Source organism: Hordeum vulgare, chromosome 7H (assembly GCF_904849725.1).
Source record: "Hordeum vulgare subsp. vulgare chromosome 7H, MorexV3_pseudomolecules_assembly, whole genome shotgun sequence".
Lineage (NCBI taxonomy): Eukaryota > Viridiplantae > Streptophyta > Magnoliopsida > Poales > Poaceae > Hordeum > Hordeum vulgare.
In genome coordinates, this window is record NC_058524.1 from 254,498,609 (window position 1) to 254,508,442 (window position 9,834).

The window sequence follows — 9,834 nt, forward strand, 5'->3', positions numbered from 1 at the left end:
TTGTTGTGCACAATTGCTATGGATGAGGCAAACTTTAAAGGATTACGGTGTCACTTGTGACAAAGTGCCTCTTCTATGTGACAATCAAAGTGCTATCAAGATTTCCCTCAACCCAGTGCAACATAGCAAAACCAAGCATATTGATATTCGCCATCACTTCATTCGTGAACATATCAAGCTAGGTGATATTGAGGTTCATTTCATCCACACTGAAGAGCAACTTGTAGATATTTTCACTAAGCCCCTAGATGAAGCAAGGTTTCGGGAGTTAAGGAATGAGCTAAATATCATTGATTCAAGTAATGTGGATTGAATCTAGGCACGTTGCACCTCACTATGCATTCTATCTTGTTCTTGATGTAGGCATGGACATAGGAGGAGTGTTGTTCTCTCAATGAACTTTTCCTCCCCCCATTATGCATAAATCGATCTAGTCTTTCACTTTAGCCATTGTCAAATGGCACTTGTGCTTCAAAGACGAGCATTGGTCATGAACCCAAGGATAATTCTTCGCGGTGTCATACTTTTGTCTCAAACATAGGTGGCCTCGGCCACCGCCCCCACCTTTCTCTCATATAGAAGGAAGGATATAAAATGACAAGTCAGTATATCTTGTTGGTGCTATCTTCTTTTTCACTCACTTGTCATTTGCCCACGTTCTTCTCTTATCCTAGGCCCCGTGGTGACATTTGCAGCGGTACTACTGCCAGGGGTAGCGATACTACCGCCAGGACCCCAGCGGTACTACCGCCAGGGATAGCGGTACTACCGCCAGGATCCCAATCTACCACGACCTAACTAGGACATTGTTAGGGCTGTCTCAGGGGGAGAGGTACTACCGCTGGCCCGTACCCCTTGGGCTATATAAAGGAGGGGGGGCCCGTTTTTCTGCCTCCTTCTTCTTCCTCGCGGCTCCTCCCTCCCCAACCTCGAACTCCCCCGATTTCGATCTCTATTCGTGGAGCACCTTCTCTCCGTTGAGTTGGAGGGTTTGCTCCACTTCTCCTTCCTCCTCCAAGTGCCATGGATCCCGGTAAAGCTCCTCCCCTTCTTCTCTTGATTGTTGTTCTTGTTCTGGGATTAGGAGCATTGGTGGTTTGGATCCATGTCTTTGATATTGTGCCTTGTTCTTGGATGGCATGAAGGAGATGTTCAAGGGGAGTGTAGGTCCTATGAATCTGTGCCTTTATTTTGCCATGCCCTAGGATTTACATGTTTTAGATCAAGCACTTGGACTATGTTTGGATTAGATCTAAAACTTGCTCTCTCTTGACTAGGCATATGCTTATTTAGATGGTACTTGTGATCCTCATGTGATTAGGGCTATGGTGGAGTTCTTAGTGTTCCTACGCAGCCCATAGCCCTCGTCAAATCCATGTAGCCATCTCTATGGGTTCTATTCATATTTCAGATCTGAAAAATCAAACCCCAGCGGTGCTACCGCCAGGGTAGCGGTACTACCGCCAGGACCCCGGCGGTACTACCGCCAGGGGTAGCGGTACTACCGCCAGGACCCCGGCGGTACTACCGCCAGGGGTAGCGGTACTACAGCCAGGAGGATTCTCTGTGTATTCTTTTCATGTGCTTGGCAATGTGTGTTTACTTTTCTGCCTTCTCTTGTTCATTTCCTTGACTCCTTTTCTCGCTCTTTTTCGGTGTGGGTTTTGTGTCACAGGTGGTGCTCGCCGCTCGAACCCCCCACGGGACACACAGTCAAAGCATTATCGCAACCCAGAGGCTCCAGAGGGCTCCGCCACTTCAGGTCTGCAACCCAAAAAGCAGGCCTTCAAGAAGACCGCTCACAAGGACAAGGGGCTCAACGTTCGCACCATGCCCCCTAAGGATTTTCTGCGGTTCCGCACCCAAAACCACTATCTCCAAGAGCGGGTTGTGATCAAGAATGTCGAGCATGTGTGGACAAGGGATCACTGTAGGATCTACCGTGATATCATCAACCATTTCAAGAAGAACTTTGTCCCCCTTCAGTGGATTGACCTGGCTCACCTTCAGCAGAACTTGGACTACTTTGGTGATGCTCTCTCTCCAATTGACAAACTGGGCATCAAGGAGATCATCTCTTTCAAGACAGACTTTGACCCCAATGTTGTTGCCCAGTTCTATGTCACGGTTCACTTGTCTCCTGATGACGAGCACTTCATGGTGTGGATGACTGGGACTCAGAAGATGACCGGTTCCTGGCGTGAATTCATGGCATTCCTCAAGGTTGATTTCCAGGGAGCTGACACTCCACTTGGGTCGCGTCCTCATGCTGCAGCTCCCACTGATAGGGCCTCCACCAAGGATAGATTGCAGCTACTCTATGTGAAGAAGGGTGTGCTCCCCAGGCATCTGGACATCATGCATCGGATCTTCCGCAACACCCTCTCTCCTTGCATTGGCAACTTCGACGAGGTACATGGCTCTCTGGCTGAGATGCTACTGCTCTGTGAGGAGGCTATGACTAAGGAGTCTGCCCCTCTTGATATTTCTGATGTGATGTTCACTGAGCTCTGGAACTGCATCATGATGCTGAAGGTTCCCATCTACGGGCCCTACTTGTTTGCTTATATCCGTCAGAAGTGGCAAGACACCTATCCGCAGGAGGAGTTATACATTCAGGCTGACTACATTGTGCACAATCCTGTCAAGCTTCGCATCAAGGACAAATGGGCCAACCCATCAACTTCATCTCACCACATGGACACTGACACAGAGACTGCTGCTGACAGAGGGACCGCCTCTCAGTCCCGCTCTTCTGCCATGTCATCTTGGGCCATGAAGCTGTACGATAAGATGAAGACTCTCTTCTGTATGCAGGCTAAGGGCCAGTATCAGACGCACGTGGCTCAGAAGGAGAACCTCCAGAGGCACAAGCGTGTCCTGAGGACACTTGATGTGGACATCTCCAGCGGATCAGAGGACGACATCACTCCAGAGGCTGCTTGGATGCGGGCTCAAGGTTACCAGTGGTCTGGCGCTGAGGAGGAAGAGGACAATGAAGAGGAGCAGGACGATCCGGAGGGAACGGACGAGTCTGACGATGCTGAGGATGAGGAGTAACCACCTGTGGCATTAGGTGTGCCCCTTTTTGGTGTCTTTTGCCAAAGGGGAGAGAGTCTAGCAGCTGGATTTTCTTTGAGAGTTGAACTTTGCTTAGCTTTGCTTATCTTTCGTGTTTTGCTTCGAACTTGGTTTGCTTCTATTTTGCTATCTTTCGTGAGACATGAACTTTATGTGAGATTTATTTCCATCATATGCGGTGAGTCATATGCTCTTTATTTTCATATATCTCTATCTTTTTGTTCTCATATTATTCTCTGTGCCAATCCGGTATTGTCATCAATCCACCAAAAAGGGGGAGATTGTTGGGGCATAGTTTATGCCTAAGTAATTTTGGTGATTGATGACAGTACCGCAAAGGACTAACCGTGTGTATTAAGATTTCAGATAACACACATCAACGGCACAAGATGACTCGCCCCCTCTTTCGTGGAACAGAAGCACGGTGTTCTCTACGATTCTCTTTATTTGAGTCATAGGAAAGCCGTACTATTAAGAGGGGAACCGTAGTGGAAAGGTTTGGGTGGAATCAATCGTGCACGCGCACACTTCACATATTTTCCCCTTGCCGACAACTTTGGAGTGGCTCCCGCCGTAGTGTTTCCTTCATCTTTGCAAAGGGTCCCCCAACGGTAGTACCGCTGGCCCTAGCGGTAGTCCCGCTAGCCCTAGCGGTAGTACCGCTGGAGTGCTAGCGGTAGTACCGCCCCTGGTCAGCGGTAGTACCGCTCCAGGAGCTTAGTACCGCCTGCCTAGCGGTTGTACGTGGACGGACCTTTTTGCGAAGACTTTCTTGGCGGTGGTAGTGCTTATGCACTACGAGGGGCCCAGCGGTAGTACCGCTGCATCCAGCGGTAGTACCACTTGGCACGGGTTGTGAGTGGGAAAACGGTTGGATTTTTCCCCCACTATATAAAGGGTTCTTCTAGCTGTGGAACTCCATCTCTTACCCTCTTAAGCTCCATTGTTGCTCCCTAAGCTCAAAAGTGCCCGATCTCTCTCCCTAGCCAATCAAACTTGTTGATTCTTTAGGGATTGGTTGAGAAGGCCTAGATCCACACTTCCACCAAGAGAAAAGTTGATTCCCCCACCAATCCCTTACGGATCTTGTTACTGTTGGGTGTTTGAGCATCCTAGACGGTTGAGGTCACCTCGAAGCCACATTCCATTGTGGTGAAGCTTCGTGGTCTTGTTGGGAGCCTCCAAGCTTTGTGTGGAGTTTGCCCCAACCTTGTTTGTAAAGGTTCGGTCGCCGCCTTCAAGGGCACCTATAGTGGAATCACGGTACCTTGCATCGTGCGAGGGCGTGAGGAGAATACGGTGGCCTTAGTGACTTATTGGGGAGCATTGTGCCTCCAGACCGCTCCAACGGAGACGTACTTCCTGTCAAAGGGAAGGAACTTCGGTAACACAACCTCGTCTTCATTGGTTCCACTTGTGGTTATCTCTAACCTTTACTTTGTGTATGCTTATGTTGTTGTCTTTCCCTTACTTGTCTTAGTAGCTATCGTTGCTAGCTTCATTACGGTTCACCCCATTGTTGTCATATTTGTGAACCCGTATGTTGTTTACCCTATCTTGTTAAGATTAATTAAAAAGTGGTCGTTTCCTATTCACCCCCCCCCCTCTAGTCAACCATATCGATCCTTTCAAACAAGTTGCATGTCAGTCGATGAAACCGGTCTCTCGTAAGTGTACGAGTAAAGTTGGTTTGGGCCGCTTCAATCCAACAATGTCGTTGAATCAAGAAAAGACTAAGGAGGGCAGCAAATTAAACATCAACGCCCACAAACTCTTTTGTGTTATACTTGAGATATCATGTACGCATGAACCTAGCTCATGATGCCACTGTTGGGGAACATCGCATGGGAAACAAAAAAATCCTACGCACCCGCAATACCTATCCATGGTGATGATCATCTACGAGAGGGGAGAGTGCATCTACATACCCTTGTATATCGCTAAGCGGAAGCGTATATAAGGCGATTGATGTAGTGGAACATCTTCATGATCCAAATTGCAGCCCGTCCCGCGATCTCATCACGATCCGTCCCGCGATCCCATCATGATCCATCCCGATCTAGTGCCAAACGGACGGCATCTCCGCGATCAGCACACGTACAGCTCGATGACGATCTCCGCCTTCGTGATCCAGTAAGAGGGGCGAAGAGGTAGATAAGTTCTCCAGCACGGCGGCATGGTGGTAGTGGTGGTGGAGCTATTCCAGCATGGCTTCACCTAAGCACTGTTGAAACTAGACTAGAGGAGAAACAAATCTAGAGAGAGGGCAGCATGTGGAGAAACAAATCTAGAGAGAGAGGGCAGCACGTGGCTGTTTTTCTGTGTCTCAGAAACCCTCAATACCTCTAGTATATATAGGAGGGAGGGAGAGGAGGATGCAGCCTCAAACCCTCAAGGTTTGGCCGAAATTGGAGGTGGAGGAGTCCTACTCCAATCCTACTAGGAGTAGGATTCCTCCTTTCCACTTGGAAACCCTTTCCACCTTTGGGTTTTTTGCCTCTCAAACCTCATGGGCCTTAGTGGGAGATTACGTCAGCCCACTAGGGGCTGGTTTTTATCCTCCCACAGCCCATAAGGACCCTCGGGGCGTGACACCCCTCCCGGTGGTCTCCAGTACCCTCCCGGCACTCTCGGTACACTACCGATGAGCCCGAAACTTTTCCGGTGACCAAAACAGGACTTCCTATACATCAATCTTTACCTCCGTACCATTCCGGAGATCCTCCTGACGTCCAGGATCTCATCCGGGACTCCAAACAACTTTCGGTTACCAACACCTATAACTCAACTATACTGAAACATCACCGAACCTTAACTGTGCAGACCATGCGGGTTCGAGAACTATGCAAACATGACCGAGACACCTCTACGGACAATAACCAATAGCGGGACCTGGATGCCCATATTGGCTCCTGCATATTCTATGAAGATCTTTATTGGTTGAACCTCTATGTCAAGGATTCAGTTAATCCCGTATGATGTTCCCTTTGTCCTTCGGTATGTTACTTGCCCGAGATTCGATCGTCGGTATCTCTATACCTAGTTCAATCTCGTTATCGTCAAGTCTCTTTACTCGTTCCGTAATACAAGATCTCGTGGCTAACTCCTTAGTCACATTGCTTGCAAGGCTTATTGTGATGTTGTATTACCGAGTGGGCCCCGAGATACCTCTCCGTCATACGGAGTGACAAATCCCAGTCTCGATTCACGCCAACCTAACAAACACCTTCGGAGATACCCGTAGAGCACCTTTATAGTCACCCACTTACGTTGCTTCGTTTGATACACACAAGGTATTCTTTCGGTCTCCGGGAGTTGCATGATCTCATGGTCATAGGAATAGATACATTGACATGCAGAAAACAGTAGCAATAAACTGACACGATCATATGCTACGTTTATAGTTTGGGTCTTGTCCATCACATCATTATCCTAATGATGTCATCCCGTTATCAAGTGACAATACTTGTCTATGGCTAGGAAACCTTAACCATCTTTGATCAACGATCTAGTCAACTAGAGGCTTACTAGGGACTGTGTTTTGTCTATTATCCACACATGTATTTGAGTTTTGGATCAATACAATTATAGCATGGATAATAAACGGTTATCACGAACAAGGAAATATAATAATAACCAATTTATTATTGCCTCTAGGGCATATTTCCAACACCATCTTATGCAACAAAGTTACACGTCGGTAGATGGAATCGGTCTTTCGTACGTGGACGAGGAAAGTTGGTCCAAGCCGCTTCATCCCACAATACCGCTGATTCAAGAAAATACTAAGGAGGGAAGCAATGTGAATATCAACGCCATGAAACTCCTTTGTGTTCTACACGTGATGTCATCTATGCATAGACCTAGATCTAATACCACTGTTGGGGAACATTGCATGGGAAACAAAAAATTTACTAAGCTCACCAAGATCAATCTAGGAGATGCGCATATACGAGAGGAGAGATTGAATCTACATACCCTTGTAGATTGCTAAGCAGAAGTGTTAAAGAATGCGGTTGATATAGTGGTACGTCTTCGCGATCTAATCATGATCCGTACCATGAACTCCCCATCGAGCACTGAATGGACGACACCTCTGCGTTCATCACACGTACGGTTTGATGACGTCTCCACCTCCTCGATCCAGCAAGTGAGGGCAGAGTGGAAGATGAGTTCCCCGGCAGCGAGATGACGTGACGGTAGTGGTGGAGTAGCTGTCCCGGCAGGGCTTCCCCAAGCTATACCGAGAAAACTAGAGGAGGGGACGAACTAGAGGAAGAGGGAGGGGTTGCAGCGTGGTGTGTGGTGTGCAGCCCTCCATCCCCTCTCATATATATAGGAGGAGAGGAGGGTGGTTGGATCGGCTAGGGTTACCCCCTCTTGGGGGCGGTGGGGCGTAGCGGCCCACTAGGGTGCCTTGCCACCCAAGACAAGGGTGGTCGGCCCCTATGTGGGCTTAGCCTCCACCTTCCGCCGCATGGGCCTTGGTGGGAGGGGCGGCCAGCCCACCAGGGGCGGCCAACCACCAGGGGCAGGTGCTCACCCTCTCACATCCCATGGGCCCCTCCGCGGTAGGTGGACCCTCCCGGTGGATCCTCGGGAACACTTCCGGCACTCCCGTCACAAAACCGACATATGCCGGAACTTTTCCGGACCTTGAATACCAACTTCCTATATATCAATCTTTAACTCTGGACCATTGTGGAGCTCTTCATGACGTCCGGGGTCTCATACAGGCTCCGAGCAACTTTCGGTTACCACCACACCTAACTCATTAATACCCAATCGTCACCGAACCTTAAGTGTGCAGACCCTGCGGGTTCGAGAACTATGCACATATGACCGAGGGACTCTCTGGTCCATAACCAATAGTGGGACCTGGATGCCCATATTGGCTCCTACATATTCTATGAAGATCTTTATCGGTCGAACCACGATGTTAAGGATTCAATCAATCCCGTATATTGTTCCCTTTGTCCATCAATATGTTGCTTGCCTGCGATTGATCGTCAGTATCTGTATACCTAGTACAATCTCGTTACCAGCTAGTCTCTTTACTCATTCCATAAGACAATATCCCATGGCTAACTCTTTAGTCACATTGCTTGCAAGTTTATTGTGATGCTCTATTACCGAGTGGGCCCTGAGATACCTCTCTGTCACACGGAGTGACAAATCCCAGTCTTGATCCATGCCAAGTCAAGAGACACCCTCGGAGATACGTGTAGAGCACCTTTATAGTCACTGATACGTCTCCAACATATCTATAATTTTTTATGGTTCCATGCTATTATCTTGTCAAACTTTGGATGTTTTGTGTGCATTTTATATCTTTTTCGGACTAACTTATTAACTCAGTGCCAAGTGCCAGTTTCTGTTTTTTCCGTGTTTTTGACCTTTTCCACAGGAGAATATCAAACGGAGTCCAAACGGAATAAAACCTCTGAAAAGATTTTTTCCGGAACAGAAGATACGCAGGGAGCTTGAGAACCAAGGCAAAGGGCACCAGGGGAGGCCACAAGCCCCCTAGCCGCAGCCTGGGGGGCCTAGCAGGCTTCTGGGCCCCCTGTGGCTCCTTTGCCCTACTTCTTCCGCCTATAAATCCCCAAAAAATCTGAAACCACGAGAGAGAGCTACGAAAATACTTTTCCGCCTCCGCAAGATCCCATCTAGGGCACGTGCTGGTGCCCTGCCGGGGGGGATTCGGACACGGAGGGATTCTTCATCAACACCATTGCCTCTCCTATGATGCATGAGTAGTTTACCACAAACATTCGGGTCCATAGCTAGTAGCTAGATGGCTTCTTCTCTCTCTTGGATCTTCAATACAAAGTTCTCCATGATCTTCATGGAGATCTATCCGATGTAATCTTCTTTTGCGGTGTGTTTGTCGAGATCTGATGAATTGTGGATTTATGATCAGATTATCTATGAATCTTATTTGAGTTTCTTCTGATCTCTTATATGCATGATTTCATATCCTTGTAATTCTCTTCGAGTTGTGGGTTTCGTTTGGCCAACTTGATCTATAATTCTTGCAATGGGAGAAGTGCTTGGTTTTGGGTTCATACCGTGCGGTGTCCTCACCCAGTGACAGACGGGGTAGCGAGGCACGCATCGTGTTGTTGCCATCAAGGATAAAAAGATGGGGTTTATATCTATTGCATGGATTTATCCCTCTACATCATGTCATCTTGCTTAAGGCGTTACTCTGTTTGTTATGAACTCAATACACTAGATGTATGCTGGATAGCGGTCAATGTGTGGAGTAATAGTAGTTGATGCAGAAAGTATCGGTCTACTTGTCTCGGACGTGATGCCTATATGTATGATCATTGCCTTAAATATCGTCATGACTTTGCGCGGTTCTATCAATTGCTCGACAGTAATTCGTTCACCCATCGTAATATTTGCTATCATGAAAGAAGCCTCTGGTGAACACTGTGGCCCTTGGGTTTACTTCACATCATATTTTCAACCCTACACTTTTACTTTGTTGCACTTTCCGCCTTCAGATCTCACCTTGCAATCAATTGTGAAGGGATTGACAACCCCTTTGTAGCGTTGGGTGCAAGTTTGCTGTTTTTGCGCACGTACTTTGGAGACTTGGCTTGATACTCCTACTAGATTGATACCTTGGTTCTCAAACTGAGGGAAATACTTACTACTACTGTGCTGCATCACCCTTTCCTCTTCAAGGGAAAAACCAACGCAAGCTCAAGAGGTAGAAGTCACCCAGTTACGTTGCGACGT